This window comes from Rhinoderma darwinii, chromosome 6, assembly GCF_050947455.1.
Source record: "Rhinoderma darwinii isolate aRhiDar2 chromosome 6, aRhiDar2.hap1, whole genome shotgun sequence".
Classification (NCBI taxonomy): Eukaryota; Metazoa; Chordata; class Amphibia; order Anura; family Rhinodermatidae; genus Rhinoderma; species Rhinoderma darwinii.
In genome coordinates, this window is record NC_134692.1 from 129,157,831 (window position 1) to 129,184,729 (window position 26,899).

General features: G+C 43.9%; 1 protein-coding gene across 5 annotated transcripts in view; it reads left to right on the plus strand.

The window, feature by feature from the left end:
• Window positions 1-26,899, plus strand: part of ELFN1 (extracellular leucine rich repeat and fibronectin type III domain containing 1) — a 423,992-nt gene that overhangs the window by 265,576 nt on the left and 131,517 nt on the right. For 4 of the 5 annotated variants that reach the window (XM_075830338.1, XM_075830339.1, XM_075830337.1 and 1 more), the window contains one exon: window positions 24,069-24,153. The exons of the other annotated variant lie outside the window; for it this stretch is intronic. The gene's annotated coding sequence lies outside the window, so the exon portion shown is untranslated. The remainder of the gene's footprint in view (window positions 1-24,068; window positions 24,154-26,899) is intronic. 5 annotated transcript variants of the gene reach the window in all.

A 26,899-nucleotide genomic window follows, 5' to 3' on the forward strand; every position in this document is an offset into this window, starting at 1 on the left:
ATACCAGCCATTATCCCTGTATTTAACCCCCATCATCCCTGTATATACCAGCCAGGCTGGTATATACAGGGATAATGGGGGTTATATACAGGGATGATGGCTATTATATACAGGGGTGATTGGGTTATATACAGGGATGATAGCTGGTATATACAGGGATTATGTGGTTTTATACAGGGATGATGGGGGTAATATACATGGGTGATGGCTGGTTCAGCCATGATCACTGTATATAAGCATCATCATCCCTGTATATACCAGCCATCATCCCCATATATAACTCCCATCATCCCTGTGTATTCCAGCCACCATCTCTGTATATAACCCACATCATCCCTGTATATACCAGCCATCATCCCTGTTTATAACCCCCATCATCCCTGTATATACTAGCCTGGCTGGTATATACAGGGATGATGGGGTTTATATACAGGGATGATGGGTAGTCCAGCCATCATCACTGCATTAACCCCCATAATCCCTGTATGTACCAGTCATTATCCCTGTATACAAACCCCATCATCCCTGTATCCATCCATTATTGGGGAGGGGTGCTTGCTCACCCTCTCCTCACATGCAGACTTCTTCTGCTCTTCTGCTCCTATCTGGCGTGCAGCGTCAGAAGTGTGCTCTAGCGTCACCCTGTGCTTCTACTAGGTGCAGAAAAGTGGAATCATAATTCTGGGGGTACTTTGATATAATGTATTTGAGAAGGGTGTTCTTGGTTGAAACACTGATCAGAAACAGACTGGTTCAGAAACACTGGTCTGGCGCCTAGGTTCTGTGATACGTGATACATGTACCCCAGGGAATACATGCCTTATCTAGGAGGTACTTTAACTATCCTAATGCTAGATTTGGAGGTACTTGGACCTAATTCATTTGAGTAGGGGATACTTGGCTTAGGAATGTTGAGGAAAAACTGGTCTAAGTGATCAGCACTGGAATAACAGACCTTATACAGCATTTTCAGGAGTTTTCAAAGACTATGCCAAAAATATTTGATCGGCATGGGTCCAATAGCTGGGACCCCCACCGATCAGGATAATGAAAGGCCCCACCTTATTTTTGCTGTGATTGGACAGGGAAAAATTGACCAGGCATGTGCAGGCACTCTCTATTCTCAGCAATGGGACTCTAGACCTCTCCTCCTTGGTTCTTATATCAGCAAATGGGGCACTAGACCTCTCAGAGGTGAGTACCACCGTTCAGACACACCAATCAAATAATTCTAGCATCTGCTTTGAATATGCTATAAATGTTACTGGTGGTAAAAACGCTTTGAGTTGCATTGATATTGTATATTTGTAGAGAAGATGGGGAAGTTTATATTTGAAAAGAAATGAGTTGGAATCCTGGTTTGGTGAATAAGTTGTTGTTTTTACATAGGGTTCAGGAGAACCGTCCAAATCCCACCCCTGCTCATATCTATCTATCTATCTATCTATCTATCTATCTATCTATCTATCTATCTATCTATCTATCTATCTATCTATCTATCTATCTTATCTATCTATCTTATCTATCTATCTATCTATCTATCTATCTATCTATCTATCTATCTATCTATCTATCTATCTATCTATCTATCTATCTATCTATCTATCTATCTAATATCTATCTATCTATCTATCTATCTATCTATCTATCTATCTATCTATCTATCTATCTATCTATCTATCTATCTATCTATCTATCTATCTATCTATCTATCTATCTATCTATCTATCTATCTATCTATCTATCTATCTATCATCTCTCCCTCTCGCTCTTGTATCTATTGAATAGTTACTAATCCGCACATGAATTATAACTTAATTTAGTTCAGGAGAACCGTCCAAATCCCACCCCTGCTCATATCTATCTATCTATCTATCTATCTATCTATCTATCTATCTATCTATCTATCTATCTATCTATCTATCTATCTATCTATCTTATCTATCTGTCTATCTATCATCTTATCTATATCTATCTATCTATCTATCTATCTATCTATCTATCTATCTATCTATCTATCTATCTATCTATCTATCTATCTATCTATCTATCTATCTTATCTATCTGTCTATCTATCATCTTATCTATCTATCTATCTATCTATCTATCTATCTATCTATCTATCTATCTATCTATCTATCTATCTATCTATCTATCTATCTATCTATCTATCTATCTATCTATCTATCTATCTATCTATCTATCTATCTATCTATCTATCTATCTATCTATCTATCTATCTATCTATCTATCTATCTATCTATCTATCTATCTATCTATCTATCTATCTATCTATCTATCTATCTATCTATCTATCTATCTATCTATCTATCTATCTATCTATCTATCTATCTCATATCTATCTATCTATCTATCTCATATCTATCTATCTATCTATCTCATATCTATCTATCTATCTATCTATCTATCTATCTATCTATCTATCTATCTATCTATCTATCTATCTATCTATCTATCTATCTATCTATCTATCTATCTATCATCTCTCCCTCTCGCTCTTGTATCTATTGAATAGTTACTAATCTGCACATGAATTATAACTTAATTTAGTTGATGGTAAATCCTATAATAAAAATTCTTAGAGTATCAGTGTCTGTTAGGAGAGGATTTTCGTGGTCTTCAAGAATGGGACGGTCTACCCTCTAATAAAAGAGAGCCCTATCAAAATGAATAAGGGAAATGCAGGTGTCACGAGCAGCTGTAAATACGATGTTCCTTGCTCCAAATAGCTGTGTGTGAACAGTACGTGACAATACCCACATCGATCCCTTCTCCTGATAGATGATAGTGGCACAGCTGGTATTTAGAGGGTGAATTCTGCATGACCTGCCTAAGTAGAGTCGTGTGTTAGTGCACCTTCCCTTATCCCTACCAATCCCTTCACCCCCACCTTTAGGAAAAGACACGTGACACCGAGGTTGGATGTGAAATGGCCACAGCAGCCGTTTTATTAATTTCACAGTTTTAAAACCAAATTAAATCCGAAACATTCGGATAACTAATTAGGAATCCACCAGAGAATTCCTCCTAATAATTCACATGACCCAACATGGGTCAGAATCATAAATAACAATTTAACGTTAACATTAGACCGAGCAGGGGCAGTCCTTGAAGCCATTTTAGATATTCCTTTTTTACACACCTCGAGTTAGCCATCTGCAAACCACCAATTACCTCCAGCCGTAAACCAGCTCGGAGGCACCACTGACCTCTGCAGATGGCTCCAACCACCAGAAGTCCACTCCAAGGGGATAACACCCGATGAAGCCTTCAAGTGCTATACCGACCACTAGAAGTCCACTTCAAAGGGATAACACCCGATGAAGCCTTCGAGTGATATACCTTCCACCAGAAGACCACTTCAAAGGGATAACACCCGATGAAGTCTTCAACCATGTACCTTTTTTGGGGGACGCATACCCCCGATGCGACCCCCCCACCAATTTTGTACTGACTGGCCTCAAGGACTCCCCCCGCCAGCTGCCATGACACCAGGACCTACTCCGAATGAAAAGAAAAAAAAAAAAACATGTTAAATAAGCACACAATAAAATTGCCACACTCATAAACAGAATTAATAAAGACCACAAGGGATAACACCAAATGGGAGGGAGGGTGGGAGCTTACTTGTGTGAGTGTTACTTCTCCCGCTGCTTCCGGCTCACTGCCGAAAAACAGCGGGAAGCTCCGTAACGGCCCCCTAACTCCTCCCTGTCCCTCCTCCACCTCTAACTTTCCCTACGAAGTTAACCCTTTCCCTCCTAGGGCTGTCATGGAGGCTTCCCTCCTAAGCCCTGCAGGCTGCGTCCAGCCTCGTCTTGACCTGCCTAAGTAGAGTCGTGTGTTAGTGCACCTTCCCTTATCCCTACCAATCCCTTCACCCCCACCTTTAGGAAAAGACACGTGACACCGAGGTTGGATGTGAAATGGCCACAGCAGCCGTTTTATTAATTTCACAGTTTTAAAACCAAATTAAATCCGAAACATTCGGATAACTAATTAGGAATCCACCAGAGAATTCCTCCTAATAATTCACATGACCCAACATGGGTCAGAATCATAAATAACAATTTAACGTTAACATTAGACCGAGCAGGGGCAGTCCTTGAAGCCATTTTAGATATTCCTTTTTTACACACCTCGAGTTAGCCATCTGCAAACCACCAATTACCTCCAGCCGTAAACCAGCTCGGAGGCACCACTGACCTCTGCAGATGGCTCCAACCACCAGAAGTCCACTCCAAGGGGATAACACCCGATGAAGCCTTCAAGTGCTATACCGACCACTAGAAGTCCACTTCAAAGGGATAACACCCGATGAAGCCTTCGAGTGATATACCTTCCACCAGAAGACCACTTCAAAGGGATAACACCCGATGAAGTCTTCAACCATGTACCTTTTTTGGGGGACGCATACCCCCGATGCGACCCCCCCACCAATTTTGTACTGACTGGCCTCAAGGACTCCCCCCGCCACAGCGAAACAGGCCTTGACCACCTTAAGCCTGTGAGTTCCGCCACACCACCACCGCCCTTTCAATTCCTTCTGCTATTGCCAAGCTCCACAGATCAATCCCAACCTCGGTCAAATGAACCCCATCGCTCCTCCAGTAGTTCCCCACTCCTGACTCCAAGTCCCTGTGCCGAACACAAATGCCCCCGTTTTTGGCTACAAATCGGGACACCGCGCGATTAACCTTAATGCGAGCCTTATTGACTCTTTCCACTGACCTAGCCAGCCGCCAATGTTTTCTTGGGACAATGTCCGACCACACAATTACCAACCTGGGATAAGAAACCCACAAACACAACATATCGTGTTTAATATCCCGCACCAACTCACGAAAAGGGCGGACACCCAAATCGTTCCCACCCACGTGCAAGACCAAGATCTCCGGGACCCTATCAAGCCGGGCATATGTCTGGAATTCCGCTAACACCCTACTCCACGACATACCTCTAAATCCCAGCCAATGCAAAACCGCATCCTGTCGCGGAATGCGCAACTGGCGACCGTCCGGGCGGACGTCCGCCCTCAAAGCCCCCCAATGCACGTAAGAGTGGCCCAGCAACCACACCAAACACGGAGGCGGATCTGAAACGGAAAAGCAAGTTAAATACCACCACACAAAACATTCTTATAAGTGCAAACGGCAAAACTCATAACAGATGGGGGCGGACATAAGACCTAAATCTGTTGGACTCCCAACGACCGATGCGCCGCACCCCCTCATCATCCAACCCCCAGCGCCCTGCTTCCGTTGCTGCGCCAATCCTGAAGGAATGAGATGAGTACGCGTCCGCCGCAACACCGACCGCCGCCAAGCATTTTTTGAATACAGCTCTAAATTGAAATCTAGACAAAAATAACCCGTCCTCGTGACATAGCAATGGCAACTCCGGAGACCCCACTTGTGGCTTAAAACCCTGCCTGCACGCCACCGGGCACATAGCCGAACCCGGGAGAGCGAACAACACTATCAGCTTCCCCTTTCCTAATTGGTCAGTCTTTGACCGACGCAACCATACCTCCAACCGATCTGTATATAGGCTCACGTCTCTCAGTCTCAACCCCCCAGCTTGCTTGGTACTCGGCGAAACCAACTCGCCGATTCTAAATGCCCCAAAGAACGCCAAAGAAAAAGCTAACCGAAACAACCTCATCTCGGCCGAAGAACGACAGACCGATGCTAATGATCCGCCCAAAGAGCTCAGCAGAGAAAACGACACAGGCCTTCTACGATCCGCCTCGACCCTACCTCGGCGCAAACCCTTCAAAGCCTGCCCCACTAAGAATTCCTTAGACACATCCCTAAAGCCCCGTAACTTGAAACCAAACGCCACCGCCGACATGAAACGGTTAACCTTTGCCAATGAAAACCCCGCCTCCCAGGCGTCCCCTAACCAGTACAAAAGTGCCACCAACCTGTCTCTATCCGTGTTGACATCACCCAACTCTCTTACCCACTCCTCCCACTGCCTCCAGCAAGCAGAATAAGCACTCCACGTTGAGCGCGCCAAAGACCTTTTCACCAATCGTTCTACGGGACCGAGACCAGATCCCAAAGATGTTCCGGGCAGACCAAACCGAGACGTTCCGCTCCCGGTGCCAATTGCCGAAACCGGTCCCACTGCGAGCGAGAAAGAGCATCAGCGATACAATTCCGTACCCCCGGCACGTGCACCGCCACCACCCACGCGTTCAATGACAAGCACACCAACACTAAATGTCGCAACAACTGAATTACCGGAGGAGAGGACGCCGTGATGTTGTTAATGGCCAGCACCACCCCCATGTTGTCGCAGTAAAAACGAACCTTCTTATCCCTGAGCCTGTCCCCCCAGATGGTCGCCGCAACCACGATGGGGAACAGCTCGAGCAGGGCCAGATTCCGCGTGAGTCCACTGGACACCCAGCTAGCCGGCCATTGACCCGCGCACCACGGACCCCCCCCATAAGCTCCAAAACCGCCCGCTCCAGCTGCATCCGTAAAAATATTCAAATCACTCGTATCCTGCGCTGGAGCCATCCATAGCGACCGACCGTTATACTGGCCCAAGAAGTCATCCCATACCTGCAAATCAGCCCGATGCTCCTCCTTGAGCCGTACGAAGTGATGTGCCGCACGCACTCCCGCCGTAGCCGCCGCCAACCGTCTACCGAACACCCTCCCCATTGGCATAATCCGGCAGGCGAAATTCAACTTCCCCAGCAACGACTGAATCTCCCGCAGCGTAATTTTTTTTAACTTGCAAGCCCGACGTACCTCCTGACTCAAAGCCCCCAACTTATCCATCGGAAGACGACACTCCATAGCCACCGAATCTATCTCAATTCCCAAAAAACAAATCGTCGTTACCGGGCCCTCAGTCTTTTCTGGCGCCAAAGGGATCCCAAAATCCCTCGCAACCTTCTGCAGTGCGTGAAGCAGATTACCGCAAACGGGCAAACCCCCCGGGCCGACGCACAAGAAATCGTCTAAGTAATGTATCAACGAATCGACCCCGGCTACACCCTTCGTCACCCACTCCACGAAGCTACTAAAAGCCTCGAAGTACGCGCAAGAAAGGGAACACCCCATCGGAAGGCACCGATCCACGTAAAAAGCCCCATTCCAAAAACAACCCAACAGCCGTTGGCTTTCTGGATGAACTGGCAACAACCTGAACGCCGCCTCGATGTCGGTTTTTGCGAGCAGCGCGCCTGGACCCGCAGCACGAACTAACCCCACCGCTTTATCGAATGAGGTATACACTACGGAGCACAACTCATGATCAATCCCGTCATTTACCGACAAACCCTTGGGAAACGATAAGTGCTGAATCAACCGGAATTTTTGGGGCTCGCGCTTTGGAACAATACCCAATGGGGACACGACTAAATCCTTTATTGGCGGATCAATAAAAGGCCCCGCCATGCGGCCTAACGAAACTTCTTTAAACAACTTTTTTGACACGACCTCAGCATGCAAGTAGGCCGATTTAAGGTTCCTCCGCGTAACCGGGACCTCATAAGGAGGCGGAGGAATAATAAAACCAACACTAAACCCTTCGTAAAGCAACTTCGCCGCAGCCCTATCCGGATACTCATTTAGATAGGGGGCCATCCTTTCCACCCTCACCGGTGACAACCCCTTGACCAGCCGAGGAGGACTGGTTCCCTGACCTCTTTTTTCGCATACATTTTGCCGCCCCATGGGATGCACCATTACACTCCGAACACACGTGCTTGAACTTGCACGTGGCCCCAAACTTACACTGGCCATCGTTGAATTGCCAGCAGAATCCCAACTTTGCCCCACCGCCCTGTCCGACCTGACTGGACTGGCCCCCTTGGCCAACGCTCCCGGGAAAGGGCTGCCTAACCGGAGCCGTGACCCTTAACCAGAGAGCAATATCCTTCTGGTCCCACTGAATCGCCGGCCGAACCGCTTTTCGCTGACGGAATTGCTCATCGTATCTGAGCCAAGCCTGCCCCCCGTACACCCGATGAGCCTCCCCAATGGCGTCAAAATAACAAAACAACGCCGAACAATTTTCCGGCGCCTTTTCTCCTATTACACTGGCTAAGATGGCGAACGCCTGCGACCAATTAACGAACGTCTGCGGGATAAGCCTATACCGCCGACGCTCCTCCTCGTCCTTCTTGCTCTCATCCCGCTTGCTCCTATCCAAATTGAATTTAGCAAGCGGCAGAAGAGAAAAAATCTCAACGTATTCGTCCTTCCAAATACGCTCACGCACCTCCTGCTTTAAGTGCGCCCCCAACGGACCTTCAAAGCAAACATACACCTCCCCGCGAGCACGATCATCAATACGCACCCGATCGCCGTCTTTTTGGGCCTCGGTCTGTACCGACACCGCGACCGCCTCCGTAGCCGCCATTACGGGACGCGCCTGTAACAGTCCCACTTCCCTGGGGCCTTCCCAAACTACCGCCGGGGACACCTCCGTAACTACTGGCGCCGCCGCCCTATCTAGACGCCCGACCAGCTCCCGCAAGCAACCCACCAAGTCCGCTAGACCCGCGCCGTCGCGCCCGCCCGCGCCACTACCGGCCACCGATGCGACGCTAGCAGCCCCCCTGCCGACACCCGACATAAAAATCGCTGGATACGACAAAGATGGAGTTATGCACTCACCGGGCTGCACAGGCGCTGTGTTCCCGTCAGCCGGACCATCCTGCCCTCGCCGATACACGTCTATTTCACCGTCTTCCAGCTCCTCTCTCGCCGACGACTGGCCATCCCACCGACATCTCCGAACCGGGGATGATGACGCGCTGGCAGATGGGCCGGCAACCTGCCGCCCGACCGCTGGGATCCAAACTTCCGACCGGACCTGTTGCCTCGACGTCGCTGCAGGTCTAGGCGTCCGTCTCGACGATCCTGATGAAGCCTGCCCCCTGGCCGGAGCATCACCAGGCGGGGCGGCCGTAACCAGTCTTCCCGATCTTGCATCTGATGGGGGGGGGGTGACAGGGAGCCCGGCCTGCGACTCCCTGAGAACCGCCGGACCCCGTCGCGGCCTGGGATTCCTGCCAGGACGCAGGGCCTGGGAAGGGACGGTCCTCCCAGCTGCCTGGCCTGCAGCGTCCATATTAGGGCTCCCCCTGCGACGCCGTGTCCGCGGGACCACCTCAGGGCTGAGGCGTTCTGGAGGTCGGGACCGCCGGGAGCGACGGGCAGACCCGGCCTGAGTCGCCGTCACCCCCGGCGACGCTCTCTGCCTCCTCTGAGCAGGAGCGGGTGTTGTAGACTCCCCCCCCGCCGCCATATTACTGCCAGGAAGGGGGCCGGGGGAGGGGAGCCTGTCCCCCACTGCAACAGACCTCATATGCCGTGCCTGACGTGGCGAATCGGCGTCGGGGATCATTGTAAGTGCAGCCACGGTCTCCTCCAACCAACCGGGACCGTGGTGCACAGCAGCGGCACGCAGCCGCGCAAGAATCTCAGCATCAGACATGCAGTACAGAGCGGGGCAACGGGAGCTTACTTGTGTGAGTGTTACTTCTCCCGCTGCTTCCGGCTCACTGCCGAAAAACAGCGGGAAGCTCCGTAACGGCCCCCTAACTCCTCCCTGTCCCTCCTCCACCTCTAACTTTCCCTACGAAGTTAACCCTTTCCCTCCTAGGGCTGTCATGGAGGCTTCCCTCCTAAGCCCTGCAGGCTGCGTCCAGCCTCGTCTTTACCGGCAGGTCGCACCCGACAAATATCTCATTGTTTTCTAAAATTGTTATTTTAACATAGCTCTGAGATTTTTTATTTTTTTTGTGGATCATTCTTTAAAATCTTTTCTATCTGTCGTGCTGAAATCCACTGAGCCCATGATTGAAAAACTCATAGGGGTCCATTTCTCAAAGCTTCTTTCATGTGCCACGTGACCGTAATAAGACTCCTTGCTATTTATTTCTAGGGGACTTACGTAAGCTGCATAATATCACGGAGCGCGCTGTATTCTTTCTCCAATGTGAGAATCAGAGATTTTGATGAAAGGGTCCAGGAATCCTGGAAACCATGTTTTTTCTATAATAATTGGCAATACGGGCGCATTGTCTTTAGAATGCAGCTCCACAATTCCTATCTGTATTGCAGGGCACAGAATCAATCTTCATTGACAATCTCTGCTTAAAATTTCTCGTGGCCGTAGCCAATGCACCTGGAGCAGATCCCAAATGTCTTTCTGCGTATTAATGCCCCCTCGGCAGTTTTTTCAGGTTGAGCCTTCATCTGCAGGAGTCAAACTTTTCATTGCTTTTTGATGTATGGCTGTGGATCCATGCCAGTGGGTGAGAGGCATGACAGGGCTGCAAAATATATTCATTATTACATTGCATTTCTCTCTTCTTCTCCCTCTAATAGCTATGGGAATCATTGCGAATAATTTACTTTTCACCGCGCTGGCTATATACACAGCACTGCCCAAAAGCCTTTAAAATTGAATTGATGATGTCTGAGATAGACTTCCACAGTGTCACGTAGGGTAAAAAGATTTTTTTCGTCAGAGAACTGAATACTATTTTTCTTCTTCCTGGGGAGTACTTCAGGATTACTTTTAGGTGCAGCGTTCCCTAATAGTTTTTTGTGAGATCATTTTCCTTAAAACCATTATTTTCAAGCATTGTTGTATTGCTCCAATTAATTTAAAATAAAAAATTAAGCAATTTTGCAGATAGTCATGAGTAAAAATATTCTACCGTTTTGTGTATACAGCTCTTATGCAGGTCTATATGCCTCCAGGGTTACAGATTACAGGCAAACGCTGTGGGTATTCTAATCTGCAATTATGTATTACTATTCTGCCGGAGATGGGCAAATCAATTCTACTTTGATCTATTTGATCCGAATTTCCCAAAAGTTTCAGATTCAGCATATTGCAAAAGTTTTGGGGTTCATGGCATACGAATTGCTGAAAAATGGTGGCCGGCGGCGAAAGCTGGTGGCCATTTTACAGATTAGAAAAAGGATCATTTGACCTCAGGAGAGCTTGTCCATTATTCTGTGCCGGTAGCTTTCCCAAAATGCACTATGTTTATCCCTCCCTCTACCCATATATGTTGGTGTCACGTTGGCATTACATGCTGACTTGGCATTAAGGAGTTTGAAGGGGGTTGGATTTAACTTGGATACAGTCCTAGAATACATCAGAAAGTCAGAGCTAAGTTTTCAGGGCAATAGGGATACATTCGATTAACAGTGAATTAATTTGGACCAAATCAAACCCGAAATTTATTTTCGAAAATTTGCAATCTGTGCTATCTTCCATCTTACTCCTCTTCTACCAGAGGCATAACTTAAAGCTCCTGGGTCCCAATGCAAAATCTGTAACATGGCCCCCACTTATCATGAACCATTTATAATACTGGTATCTTCTTATGTGGCAGAGGTACCAGAGCCCGGGTGTGACTACCCCTCTGTACCCCCTATAACTACTCAACTCTCTTCTACTGTCTGTAGGTTAACAAGAAGGGGGAGTGGAGTAACACATGACTGTGGGATCAGACTACACATAGAGTTTGTTTGCACTCTGTAATCATGAAGACACATTGGTCTGCAGGGGAGCTGTACACACAATTTTAGGATACATCTAAACAAGACTATTTGCAGGGCGCCTTCATTTTTTATTTTAGAGACATTGGTGCAATCAAACAATTTTTATCAATATGGGCAAACTAGGCTCTGGCTTAAGGTATCGCGGTTTCAGGGATGATGTAGCCTGTGGCTTCCCAGTCTTTTTATACTGGGTCCCCAGCAGCCAGAACATGGTGGTGCCTGGGCCTCACCATTACCAAAATTTTTAAAAATGACATGAATTTATCTTAAAGTTTTACTTCTGATCTCAGTAGAACATTAAATTAACAAGTCCGTTATGTCGTGAAACCAGAGATTGGTGAAACGATAGAAATGCCTGTGCAACTATTCACTTCCGTCAAAACTGTACCCCAACAACAACCGGGGTCGCCTGACCGTTTTAGAATCACTGATGTAGATCGTGCTTTATGTTTTATAAAATTTGTCCCTTTTAATATTATATTTATACGTGTCTTTATTACTTATACCTAACAGTGGACCTACCCCATAGGTCCGTAATGGGTTTCCCGTGGCCCGAGGCTCGCGTGGGGCCCATGGCTGCCAAAAGACCACATCTTTTGGCAGCCATGGGGAGTTGTGTGTGGCGCTCTCTAACAGGGGGCTGTGTGTGGCGCTATCTACAGGGGAGTTGTGTGTGGCGCTCTATACTGGAGGTTGTGTGTGGCGCTGTTTACAGGGGGCACTGTGTGTGTGTGGTGCTTCACTTTACAGTGTTGGACACAATTATATTAAGGGGCACAGGGTTAGTTACTATTTTATCCAGGGGTGCAGTATATGGTGCTATTATATTTAGGGGCACAGTGTGTGGCACCATGAGAATTTTATCTTCGTTTATAGGTGTGGAAATGTAGGAAAAGTGAGGAGCCAAAGACATCTAGTGGCAAACTCTGCAAAAATGGGTCATGGCCAGGAGAAGTCGTCATGAAGCCTGGACCGAATGGAGAAGAAAGAGGAAAAAAAACTACTAGACTCTGAGAAGTCGTTACCTGTGAGTCACTGAATTTATAGAGAATCTGTCACCTCTCCTGACATGTTTATTATAGGGAATCCTTGTATTTCACATAAAGTCTTTGTGTAGTCCAGGACTGATGGACAAATGCGTGTTACCATTCCCTTTGTCAGGAGAATGTGTCCCTGTACAGTGTGATACTGTCAACGATGGTTGGAGACTGTCAGTATGTAGGGACACAGCCCTTTGACAAGGGGAATCACAACAACCATTTGTTAATGCTTGCACAAAAAGGTAGTGTTAACAATAGTTAAGGTGCGGCAGGGCGGCGGTGGAGAAGGGGGGCCCATGTTTGGGTAACTGCCCAGGGCCTATGGTCTACTTAATCCGCCACTGATACCTACACATACCATACTGTCATCTCTAACTATACTATTATTTTCTATAGCCTAATTTTATGTCTCTTTTGTGCAAGGGTTGTCGTTTTGACGGAATCAATAGCGTAGTAGACTATGGTATTGATTCCGTCAAAACTACGGAACCCTTGCACAACTAAGACAAACGGAAACCATTGGCACCGGATCCGTCACAATTGAAATCACTGGTGATGGAAACGTAAACCTTTGGTTTCTGTTTGTGCCAGTCAGGGTCCCGTCCCGACGGAAAGCTCCGACAGAACGTCGGAACGGTACCCTGGCGCAGATGTGAACAAAGCCTAAGAAGTATTTTTTGCCATTCTTTCATAAAATAATATTAAGTATTCTCCCCTTTCATAATACCAGGGAGTGATGAAGTGTTGATTTTGTTTTATGCTTTCTTATTTTATTTCCTTGTGCAAGAAAATACATCAAAGCAAATAACGAAAATATCTAAATACATATTTATAAAAGTGTGAAGCTTCCATTAAAAGAAATAAATATTCCTTCTGAGAACAGACATAAACCATTACTTTCGACAGGGCTATTACTTTACATTACAGTTGTTCTTCTAAAATCGTATTTTTGCACTACAGAAAATAATTTTTCATTGGAGAAAGTATTTGGCAACAGGAAAGAGAATTAACTGTTTCAAGATGCAGTTAGGTATTTTTTTTTATTTTTGTTTTTTTCATTTTTACCAAGTAATGTCAGATGCTAAATTAAAGCCTAACTTAAAAATAAAAAATAAAAAATTAATCTAGGGATAAAAAATACATATATACGATCAACCAAAGTCCCTACATTACTTTGTGAGGTGCTAAATGAATTTCACATATTCTACCTTATTTTTGGAGATCTGAACTCCTTTTGCACCAATTTTTTTTACTGTTCCAATACCTTCAAAATATTAAACAATGTAAAAAACTAAATTGTCTTGTGTATACAGCTCCTATGCAGACCTATGCGCTTCCATGATTACAGACAAGCAAACCCTATGTGTAGTTAGATCGTGTAGTCATGGGTTACTCTCTTCTATCTGCCTCTTCTTCTGTTATCTGTAGGTTAGCTAGTAAGGGGGTAGAGAAAGTGGAGTAACATAAGGCTGCAGGATCTGACTACACACATGGTTTGTTTGTAGTCTGTATCCATGGAGACACAGCTCTGCACAAAAGCCATATATACATGAAGCAACTTAGCAAAGATTCTTGATTAAAAACGTCCTATCATGGAGTTTTTTAATCAAGAATCTTTGCTAAGTTGCTTCATTTTTCTTTCTAAATTATAGGTGTTGGGGAAATAAAAAATTGGTTCCAAAAGTGTACATGCCTTAAAGGGTAAATCCACTGTGGGAGATGCAGATGACATTGGGCAGTACAATGCCTATAGCCCAAAGAATTTGGGCATTGTATACTTCCCTGGCAAAAGTACTACGTGATATACCGGTCACCCACCGTGATATATATATTTCTGGCTGCAGGGGAGAATTCAAGCAACATTGGAGGTTTGTTTAAGCCTAAACTTAGTCTTTATGATCATTTCCTTCTGAATTAATATATTTTCTTGAATTCAGGTTCAGCCCAGAACTAGTGGTAGACTTAATTTCTCCATATGAAGTAGTCTCCGGCTATTGCAAAACTTTAACTCACATATTGCCCTGGCAGCTTCTGTCTGTCAGGGCATGTTGGGAGTTGTAGTTTTGCAACAGCTGGAGCACCACAGGCTAGGGAACCGCACTGTCGTTGATGGGAAGACATATGAGAAGTCACAGTATACAGGAGGCGTTCGCAAGTGCTTTATGTAAATCTTCTATCACTTCGTGTGTACACGTAGAAAAGTTAATAGACCCCCCTGGTGTATGAAATCTTTCTTGGTACATTACATAGTAAGGTGTTTCCATTATACAAGGCCACTAATGTCTTAAAAAATGTATTACTTATGTTACTTTGATTCTTTTTGCCTGCTGAGATCTGGCTTGGTGCACCCTTGGTTGGCGCTCGTGGTGCCAGCTTTCAGCTGAGATCCTGGGTAATGCCAGTTTACGCTTCATATGCAGCTCTGCGCTGGTAAATAATCCAGTTTTATCAGTTGTATCAACATGATTGAAAGGCGCCAGGAGCTGCAGCTTTCCCACAACAGGGCACAGTTGGTGCTTTGTGAAATTTCCGCAGTTGTAGCTTCCCCTCAGCTGCTTGTAGTCAATGCCAGTTTATAATTCAGCTGTTCACCCTTCCAGTTTAGGGATGCCATCAATTGCTGCTAAAGAGAAATGAGAACAGCTTCACAGCGGCACAATATGGGGACAGCCCCAGGTAATTTTCTAATAAAGTAAGACTTCGTTCTGAATCGTTCAGTGGTGCCCTTCTGCTTGGCAAGTGGGAATCTCACAGCAGCATCCAGCGTTTTTCCAGATGCCTACCTTCCTGTCCGTGTACTATATCAACATCGTTTCTTGGTTTTTAACTCTTGCAAAGCCGGTAACGTAAGCAGCAGATATATGATAGGTTTAATGTTTTTAAAATATTATAATATAACTAATAATATTAATATGACATAGGAGCCACACACGTGTACTATATGTTATCACATTCTATTAGGACTGACAATTGAATAATAATAATAGTATTAATAATAGTTATAATAATGCCCCCGTCGAAGACTGACAGAGGTCTGGGCATCACGAACCCGTTACCAACCACTAAAACCATAATAAACTTGGGTTGGGTTAACACATTGCCCTATAGTGGGAAATCTATTCATGTATAATGGAGAGTATTGCACACAAGCATGGTCGACTACCCCAAACTTTACACCCCTTTCCAGCTGAAACTGGGGACCTGGGACCCCATTCTCCATTAGTTGATGGTCACACCGCTGTAACACCCACCTATCAGACACATTTCTAGTGATACACCATAAAAAGTCTATTGTTAGAATGTCCCATTTAAGGATTTTCTTATGAGCCCAAATATTAATTTGCCTTTGAGAGTGTCGCACATGTGCACAACTGAGTCTCTCCTCTATTGCAGCAAAGTTTTTTAAGATACAAAGGCACAATGGGGGATGTGGAACCCCCGTTCTCGAATAGCTGATTGTCTCATTGGTGGGACTGCCACCTATCTGACGTTTAGGGCATATCCTGGGGATATGCCATAAATGTCTATTGTTGGAATACCCATTTAAAGGAGTACTGTAGCTGCTAAGGAGCTGTGAGCCTTGTCCTAATACTGGAGTGGTCAATACATTTTACCAGCCTTTACATAGTACAGTTGAAAAAGCTTCAAGTTAACCCATTATTTTAAAGTCACTGACATTTCTGATCAGTTTGTCTCCATTTGCATAGAAAGCCAGGGCATAGAATAGAAGTCGAAACTGGAAAAGTGGCAAGAAAGACATTTAGTCTACTGAGCAGTATTGGGGAAATCTCAACCTCTACATCTAATGAATCAAGTTAAGAAGGTTACATGCAGAGAAATAATCATAGGGGGTGCAGAGGTTGCAGTTGCACCTGAGCCCTGGAGCCTGAGGGGCCCAAAACATTCTCTGCCACATATGAGGAAACCGGTTGCATAAATGGCGTGTGACAGTGGGGGTTTCCTGTTACCGATTTGTAACCCTGCACTACCTACTCAACCAATTAACTGAATAGGCAAAACAATGTTCCCTATGAGTTCAAGGGCCCTTTTACACCAGCCAATTATCGGGCAAACAGCGTTCACAGAAAACGGGGCAACGATCAGTTGATGAACGAGCTCGTTCATCGTCTGATTGCATCGTTTTAAATGCCTAAACTATTATCGTTGTCGGCAGCACATCTCCCTGTGTAAACAGGGAGATGTGCTGCCGACATGATAGAAACGTATGAGGACGAGCAATCATAGTAACGAGCGCTCGTCCCTATTCATAGCTCCTTATGAAAGGTGCAAACGAGCACCGATCTATGAGCTGTTTCGTTGATCGGCGCTACATGGCCCAAGTCGGGCCGTGTAATATCACCTTAACTCCCACTGGGAACAATACCCATTGTTCCCCTTTAAAGGATGGAGCTATGCAATTAAAAAAGTTGTCACATCTAAAACTAGATACATCTACCTTGTATGATTCTGGTCACACTGGCGCCATGTATTCCACTTCTACAGTTTCCATGACAGATGTAACAAATCTATTTTGATCTGTTTTACGACAGATCCAAATGGATCCTGACAGATCATGTATCCTGACAGATCATATACATAACAAAAACATTATTGCATTTAATATAACATCCTGGCAAATCAGAGAAAACATGGTTACTATGTTGTTATTTTCAACATATAATTCATTTCTATTGTGTACTTTGAAGACAGCAAACCTTATACTTTACATGTAACAGAGATAAAACATGGACGTAGCACTTAAAATATATCTGAAGGGGCCGGTGAACAACAAAGATGTGTATGAACAAAGCTTACATGACAGCATCTCCCGGCATCATGAGACACCCTATGCTATTTCTGCATGAGATGAAAGCTCTTTAGAACACATGGAGTGTTTATTTTTGCCAGTAACTATGCGCTATGGGCAGTTTTGGGTTAAAAAAATAAAAAATGGCCATTTATACATTGTAAATTATTTTCACGGATGTGGCTTTGATCATATACTGGGTCATGACTTCTTATGAATGGCAACACTTAAAGGGTAACTAAACTTTAAAAAAACTTTTGACATGTCATAGTGACATGTCAGAAGTTTTGATCGGTCGGGGGTTCAAGCACTGAGATCCCCACCGATCTCTAAAACGAAGCTGCAGAAGTGCTCGGTGAGAGCTGTGCAGCTTCATTTCTGATCAGCTTTCCTCGGAGAGGTGTACCGGCTCAATAGAAAACTATGAGTCCGTACACCACTCGCTCGGCTTTTCGACTATGACATGTCAAAAGTTTTGTTACCTTTTAATAACTAAGCACAGTGAAAGCTCGTTGAGATGACCACCCAATATTGTAATGTAAAATGGTCTTCTTGAGGGGCGGTCCTCTTATAGAAGATGTCCAGTATACATAGGATCTAATGTCTAGATCTGGCCTAAATAAATGGGTTGTCCTCCCCAAAGATGTGGTCTTTTGGAAAGTTTTCATTGTAGCAGTATTATCAATATGGTACTACTGTATATACTTCAAAGGGGAAATCCAGTTTTATGGATCTTTTTGATATGAGATCGATCTCATTGGTGAAGTCTGTGATCTGAGACCATCACTGATTTCCAGAATAAAAGTTCTCTATAGGGAGCTCAGTCTTTTTTAGCTGCAAAGAACTGAGCTGCAATACCAAATACAGTCCATGGACAAGAGTGGCGTTGTTTCTGGAAGAAAGCAGCCATGTTTTTCTGATCTCAAATAACCCCTTTAACATCTTGTGGTGGTGAACTTGGTGGATAACAAATATCATGGTTAAAGAGGTTTTCCAGTTAGAAGAAATTGATAACCTATCCTCGATATTTGTGGGGGTCCAACTCTCAGCTGTCTCGTGAGCGCTGCTTCCCCTTTATTCCTGCCACCGCTTGTTCTGTGAATCGCCGACACTTCTAGAGGCAGTTCACAGAATTACAGTCTTCAGGTTGTAATACTGTGAACCACTGCTACAAGTGTGTTGGCGATTCCCAGTACGAGCAGGTAAGGAATGAACTCAAAGCAGCACTCGCATGATCTCCATGGTCCCTTCAAAACAGCTAATCGGCAGGGGTGGTGAGAGTCGGACCCCCACGATCAGATACTGATGACCTATCCTGAGAATAGGACGTTAATGTCTTCTAACTGAAAAACCCTTCAAGTGATAAGTTATATGAAGGATTACTCTGACATATATGAGAACTAGGCACAGGGGCGGACATACCGCATGTGCAGCCGGTGCAGCTGCACAAGGGCCCCGCGTGGGAAGGGGGCCCGTTCCTCTGCTGGCCGACTCAGTTCTCAGCTGCGCGATGCTGAGGACTGAGACAGAGGCCCGTGGACAGTAGCTGCGAGCCCATCAGCGGGCCCCCCGTGGACAGTAGCTGGGCAAAGAAAATGTGGGCAAAGAAAATAAAAAAACTATACTCACCTCCTCCCTCGCCTCCGTTCACCCGCCGCAGCCCCCATCCTCCTGTCTCGGTCTGTGTTACAAGTGTACAAGGCTGCACTGGTGACGCGCTGCCGATGGCACGTGACCGCTGCTGCCAATAACTCCTCATTGGTGTGCTGCTGAGGACAGTAGTTCCACAGCAAATCGCTGTTGAGGGCATTGATTGGCTGCAGCGGTCATGTGCCATCGACCGCGCGTCACCACAGCAGCTTTGTAAACACAGAAAGGGATAGGGGCTGCGGAGGGGGAACGGAGGCGCCGGAGGAGGTGAGTATAGGTTTTTCATTTTCTTTGCCCACATTTAGGGACTTAGTTTAGATAAGAATTTAACCCGGAAAAAAATGTGTTACTTGTGTTCTAAACTGGTAATAAAATGTACAATATAAATCTTCCTTCATAATTTTTATTAGTAAGGTTTATTTTTATATGCATATATATGTTTAGGTAACTTTGTCGGTATTGGGGGGGGGGGCGGGGGGGCCCTGGCACATTATCTGCACAGGGGCCTTTTGCAGTCTGTGTCCGCCACTGACTAGGCAAGAAGTAGTTTGGCACATGGGGTAGCTGGGGATAAGTGATTAGGCAACTGGGAGGGCTGGTCTAGCACAATGGGGGCATGCGACACGAGTTATCTGGCACATAGGGAATAAACAAGTACACACGGGGATACGCAAAACTATAACCTATATTTGGAGGAGGATGTACTCCTCTAGAAAATGCCACGTATGTCGAGAGCTCATCCTGTCTCCAAGCCACAGGGTAATATATAGTTTACTATGTTCTTTTTTTACCACTTTTTGATCATGCAAATAACTGTTTTTATAGACCACTTGGTTTATTTTTTTTCCTTTTGATCAGGTCAGCTGATTCATATGTATTGTAGTAATCTACAGTATATATATATATATATATATATATATATGTATATATATATTTATTACGGTGATATCCTGTGCTGTAATTGATCGATGATTTGATTTGCTTTTTAATATATAAATTGACTAATAAAGATTATTACTAATGTTCTAATAATATTTTTTGGGGGAGTTTTGTTGGCTTTTCATAATGTATTATTATAGAATATTTATTTGGCACATAGGGAAGTTGAAGCTGTGTTGTGGCAGTGAGGACAGCTGAGGACAAATTGGTTTGGCACACGCTGGCAAATTACCCGAGACTAAGGAGATCTGGGAAAACAGTATCCTGGCACATAGGAGATCTAAATAAAAAAATAAAAAGAGACACGGCGCCACACGGCGTGCAATAAACGAGGGAGATTATGAGCAATGGTAATATTACGAAAATTGCTCACCTGAGAGTATGGATACCAAGGTATCACACAAGCAAAGCTGCAGCCAGGTCCGTGCACAAGCAAATAAATTTGCTGTCAATGGTATAAGGATAGTGGGATGGAAAAAAGGGACCGCCGGCGCTGCTATGAATGAAGTACAAGCCAGAGAATATGAATTGATAATTGTTTATTACCAAGGAGTGGGCTACGCGTTTCGACGCTGGACTAGCGTCTTCATCAGGCCAGTCCAGACTGGCCTGATGAAGACGCTAGTCCAGCGTCGAAACGCGTAGCCCACTCCTTGGTAATAAACAATTATCAATTCATATTCTCTGGCTTGTACTTCATTCATAGCAGCGCCGGCGGTCCCTTTTTTCCATCCCACTATCCACATAGGAGATCTGGCAACATAGTGCTCAGTAGTGGTAGAGCTAGGGAAGTGGTGAAGAAGCATATAAGAGATTTGGGAAAGGAATGGTCCAGCAAAGCTTAGTAAGACGTGATTGGCATATCTGGGTAGGAATAGCTGAGAGCATAGTAGTGTGGCATATAGAAAACACATAGGACAGCTGGAGAAGGACCAGAACATAGGAGAGTCTGGTAAGGAGTGATTGCCACATATGATATCTGGGGAAGGAGTATACTGGCACAGAGACTAACCTTAGACAGTAGTGGTTGGCATATCAGCTGGAGAAGAAATTGTCTTGCCCACTACCAAGGAAGCAGTTACTTCTATGTGACAAATAGAAAGTCCTGGAGAATGCGCCATTGTCATAATGTGACTTTTGTGACTGCTGCAACCACGAGATCAAAGGTAGAAGACCGTTCTTCCTACACCTTATAAAAATATATATTTTTAATATTAACTGGAGATTGACCTAAACACAAAACATCATCTTCATACTTGCCAATGGCTCCAACTACTGATCTCAGCTTCAATGTCTCCTTTTCCGAAAAAGTGAACGGGGTGAATAAAATCTTTGCTTCTTCTCTGTTCACTGACTGTGTCGGTAATTATAAGAGCACCATTTATAATTATGGATAGATGAAATACTGTATGCTTATCAGAGCCTGCAGGGCACACACATTAAAGGCCTTCCATATGGGACCTCACTATACCTCTCCGTAGTCTGAACTACCATCAACTTTTTTAGTTCCTAGACTAATGTCGAGTGGATGGTACTAAGCAATAGGCTTCTTTCGAAAGTGTGTTCTAGAAAATAATTAATGTTCCTGCTGTACACTCGGAGCTCTGGGACTTGGCTGAAATCAAATTTTCTTGCTCGGTATAACATCAGGTATGATATGCTCACCTGCTGCAGTAATATGCTTTTACCCTGCCGGTTGGCTCCCCAGGTTTTTCGGATGAAGTGCAAGGAAACATCCTGTGGAGTCCTGACGTTTTTTGGCCAATAACTTTGAGCGGAGAGCACCTGGGGCTATAGAGTCTACCGAGAAACAGAAAACATTTCTAGCTGGCAATAATAACACAAATTAAAAAAGATGGATTCGGGCTTCCGTGAAATTCTTTCTTTTGTTTTTAGGAAGAAATAACTTTGTAGATGAATTGAGCTTTTTACTGATGTTTATAAATATAATAATTGATGCAATTTATAGAATTTGTTTAGCAATAAAAATGTATTGAAAATTCACTGTCCAGAGATGTAACTAAGTGGGGGCATGTGTCCCAGGTGCTGGGTGCGAAGGGGACGCGCCAACTAGCCACTTTGCCTTAGCCAGGGCATTAAGATACAGGACTATGGCAGTAACTTGATTTTTGGCCGGTGAAGAAAACCCTAGCTACGACATGGGCTGTGTTCACACAGAGTTTTTTGCAGGAGGAAAATTCCTCCTGCAAAAACTGCTCCAGTAGGTTTTTGCACAGTGGTTTGACAAAAACTCGTCAAAACACTCGTCGAGGTTTTTTTTTCCTCTTTCTGACTGATTGAAATGGGGTTTTGGAGGCGGAAACCGCCTCAAGATGGGTCATGATGCTTTTTACCGCGACGCGTTTTTTTTACTCGCGGTAAAAAAACTCATCCAACTCCCATTGAAATCAATGGGAGGCATTTTCGGGCGGTTTTTGAGGAGTTGTTTGGCACGGTTTCCGCATCAAAAAACTCGTCAAAAAACTGTGTGAACACAGCCTTAGTCTCCCATTGAAATCAATGGGAGGCGGTTTTTGCCACTGATTCAAACGTGGTTTTTGCGTAAAAAAACAACTCAGTGTGAACTGGGCCTAAGGGTATCTTCACATGTTCAGGATTTGCCACAGAAAAATCTGACGCAGATTTTTTTAAAGAATCCACAGCAGAAATCCATAGCGGACGCTCTGATTTCTGCCGCAGACGTGTAGTTCAATCGGACTAATCCAAGGCTTTTCTGTGCAGAATGAGCATGATGTCTATTTTTTTCTTTTCACAGCGCAAATGTGAATTGGGTTACAACAAGTCCATTCACTTGCATTGGAGGCGGATTGTGAGCATATTTGATGCAGATTTTGGCACGGAATCCGAGCCGAAATCCTCATCAAAGCTTCCTTGTGTGAACGTAGCCTACGGCTGTATACAATCAACCATTTTAAAGCTTGCCCATTTACAGACTTTACATCAAAGTTCAATCAGCTTTGTGTCAGAGTGTGTCCGTTTTTAACGTTTGTGTAACATTAGTAATCATTAGTTTTCACGACGGTCCAAAAAAAAACTCGCTGCTTTTTTTCAGTATCTCCTGGTAAGCCATGAGTGAAAAACGAACCGTACTTGTATAGCGTCATTTTGATGTCCGATTTTTTTCACAGATTTATTGACTTGAATGGGCAAGTTTGACGTAACACTCGGACCAATGAAGTGCACACTGCCATTTTTTCTGCACGGACTTGTGAATGAGCCCATTGACTTTAATGAGTCAGTGTTCAGTCTGTGTGCTGTCAGTTCTACGCTCGGACAGCACACGGACGTAAACATCGCCCGTCTGACTAGACCCTTAGACTGAATAGGAGATGTTAAGATAGTCTGAACTACTGTAGTAATGTATCAACTAATGGATATTTTTGCCTCTTTGTTTAGGGGCTTTTTGATTTTGTTTGAAATAGTTTTCTTTTTTTTTTAAACTATTGCTACACTCATAGAACACGTCATAGTAAATACCTTAAAATGTCCTGTTCTTTTACAATGTATACACTTCTATAAAAGAGTATAGTCATAGCTAGGATTTCCTTTACTTGGCGTCAGAGGCATAACTAGCTGGTGGGCCCCAATGCAAAATCTGTAACACAATCCTCATTGTGCCATTTAGAAGGTCCTTTGGGACCCCTCAGCAGTTATTCAGTTCTTCAGTAAAGTACCCTGACCAAGGCGGAGTGGCTTCTTTGTGCCCCCCCCCCCCACACCTGAGCTACATCCTTTGCCATAGCAGATAAACACTAACCACACGCATAGACTAATAAAAAGTAAAGCCTACACCCAATAATCTATGTTTTCTAGGTTTCGTAATGGAACGTTGTGTGATGTAATCATAAGGGGTGCGGTTTAATTTTGGTGAAAGAGTTACGTGGCCTACCCTATTCACTTTCTTAATCGGGGATGTTGGTTAACCTGTTGCCTCTTTCATAGACCCTGTCAACCTGTACATTGGGCCTATAATGCAATGGATATGTCTGTTCAATCAATCTCTGGTTCCTGATTGTTAACCCCAGTTTTCTTTACCAGGTGGCACTGCATTTCATCAATGGAACATCTCCTGTTGGCTACAGATTGAAACGACTCTAAAAACATTTTCCTTTTCCATTTTAAGGTAAGAAAATATTGCATTACATTGTGCATTATTGGATTTACAGGTTATAGCAGGTGCCAAGAATTGATAGAGCTGGTCCCAATCATTCACCGGATACCTGATATATCTATCAAACTTTTTTTATGCTCTTTCCTTATAAAAACTCTGCAACAATAAAGTTACCGATTCCCAGGGTACACAACTAATTCAAAGGAATCATGCAGGACATAGAATAACTTGCACAATAAAATCCAATATTTATTGAATATCTTTTAATATAATAGTTTTCATATACAAAACAATGTATAAAAAAAATGTCATGAGAAACAGACAAGAGAATAAATGCAAAAAACAAAGACTCTAAATATGAATAGATAAATAGATGGTAGATAGAAAAATACACTTATTGTTCAGCCAAGTAACAAAGTGGCATCCATAACGGGAATAATGGCATGAACAAACAAAAAGCAAAACAACATAAGTATATAAAGTACAAAATACCAATAAGTGAATATCAAGTAGGAAACAATAGTCAAAGAAGAGAGTGTGTGTCAGGGAGTGCACCTCTCCCGACACGCATTTCGCAATGTATGCTTCGTCTTTTAAAAGATAATAAATATTGGATTTTATTATTCTATCTCCTGCATGATTCCCTCAAATTGATTTTGTATTTATACCCTCTTTTCGGACATGTTATAAGGGAATACTAATTACGCTGCAATTCCTAGGGTTCTATAAGATGTAAGAGATGTCTCCAATATGTCTCCAATGAGAGTCAACAGCTCTTTCCGTTGTTATTCTGGCTTATTGAATATTTGTAAGCGCGTTCCACAATCTGAGCCATTAATAGTATAACACTCACTGCTCCCTTATGTATATATATTGGTAATCAGACTCCAAATTTTAAGTAAAGGAAACATATTTTTTAATAAATCTCCAGGCAAGGCTATTAATAATTAAAGTTTTCTTTTCCTCCTTACATTAGACCTTATTGGTTTAAGGAATGCCTGAGGACTATAACATTGATTTGATACAACTCATTGCAATATCATTAAATACATAAATTATTCAGTCACATTACTACATTTAATATATGAATGGGTCACAGATGAGGTTTTACTGTACCACTGGACAGCACCCGGACATTGGACAAATTTTTGTATTGCCCATATCATAGATGAGGCAAACCCTTAGAATTGGGGAATTTTGCATTTTGGAACTCATTTTGAAACAATGAAGGGTAAAGATAAAGATTCTTTTCATCCTCCACGTCATAAATGGCAGAAATATTCACCATAGAGGAACATGGTGAATAGCTTTTCGTTCGTCCATATATTGTACACTGTATACTTGGGTATAAAAAAAAAACAAATCTGAAATGTTGGGTGTTAGAGTCATTATTATTAACAATTGTTGAGTAATTTATTCAGCATGTAATCCTAAGCATTGTGTAAATAAAGTATTTTTTTCCAAAAATTCAAAAATGTCAAAAAATATTACTCCTCAATGTGTTGACCATGATTAACATAATTCCTGTCTTAGGGCTCATGCTCACGATTGTTGTTTTCTTCAGTGTCCTATCTGTTTTTTTGCGGATTGCATCCTGAACCATTCATGTCTATCGGGCCATGCACACATCCTGTTTTTTGGTTTTTTTGTGGATCCGTGTGTCCTATTCACAAAATTATAGAACATGTCCTATTCTTGTCCGTGTTTGCAGTTTGTCTCACCCATTCTAGTGCACGGATCCGCAAACAAAAAAAAACGACAGCACACGGAAGCCTATAGGATCCGCGTTTCACGATCTGCAGAAGGTCATGGGCATGATACTTTATGAAACTACTGACCTTTTGCTCACAGAAAAAAATAATAATTAACACAACCTCCCACTCTTATCTATCTTTTGTTCAAGTCATATTCATAGAAACCTGAGATTAGATCTGTTGTCCTCATTCCTTAGACTCTTCACAATGAAGATCTGCTTTCTCTGTGCTTGCAGAACTGAAATGAAGGGAGAAGAGGTAGTAACCAAAAAAACTAGTATCTCTGCAAAAATAAATAGATTTTTACTTTTTGACCCTGATGGGCTAATATTTTGCCAGGACACATGGAACTACCTTGGTCAATCCACATCGGTTCTAAATAAATATTTAAAGGGAACCGGTCAGCAGATTAATGCTGCCCTAACCTCGGGCAGCGGGAAATACTAACCGGCTCCATCATTAGAAACAATTAAGTTCTACTTTTAAAACGCTACAGCACTGTAGTTTGTTTTAGAAAAAGCCTGGCACATGGAGAACTGTCCACTAGGTGGCTCCCCTCTGACTTCTCACTTCCGGCTCGACTTGTGTGAACAGCGAGAGACCTGTCAATCAAATTAAACGGGGCAATAAGAAGCGGAGAGAGCCGCCCCGCGGACACTTCTCCCTTTGCCCAGTTCTTTCATAAAACAATGTTTTCTCTAACACGTAGGTCTCTGTAATGAGGGAGCCTGTCAGTATATAATGCTGCCCGTGGTAAGGGCAGTTTAATCTGCTAACAGGTCCCCCTTAAGGCAAAATTCCAAGCAAAACAAATACCCCATGTTTTACTTAGTGATGGATCATCTGAGGGGGCGGTGCATGACATAGGGATTCATAAAACACCAAAGAGAGAATCTGTGTCATGCTCCGCCCCCTCAGGCCTTACAATAGCCATGATATGTTTTCCTGGAGAGTTCTTAAAGCAACTCTCTAGTGTGACAGCCTCACAGATCACCTAGCTTCCT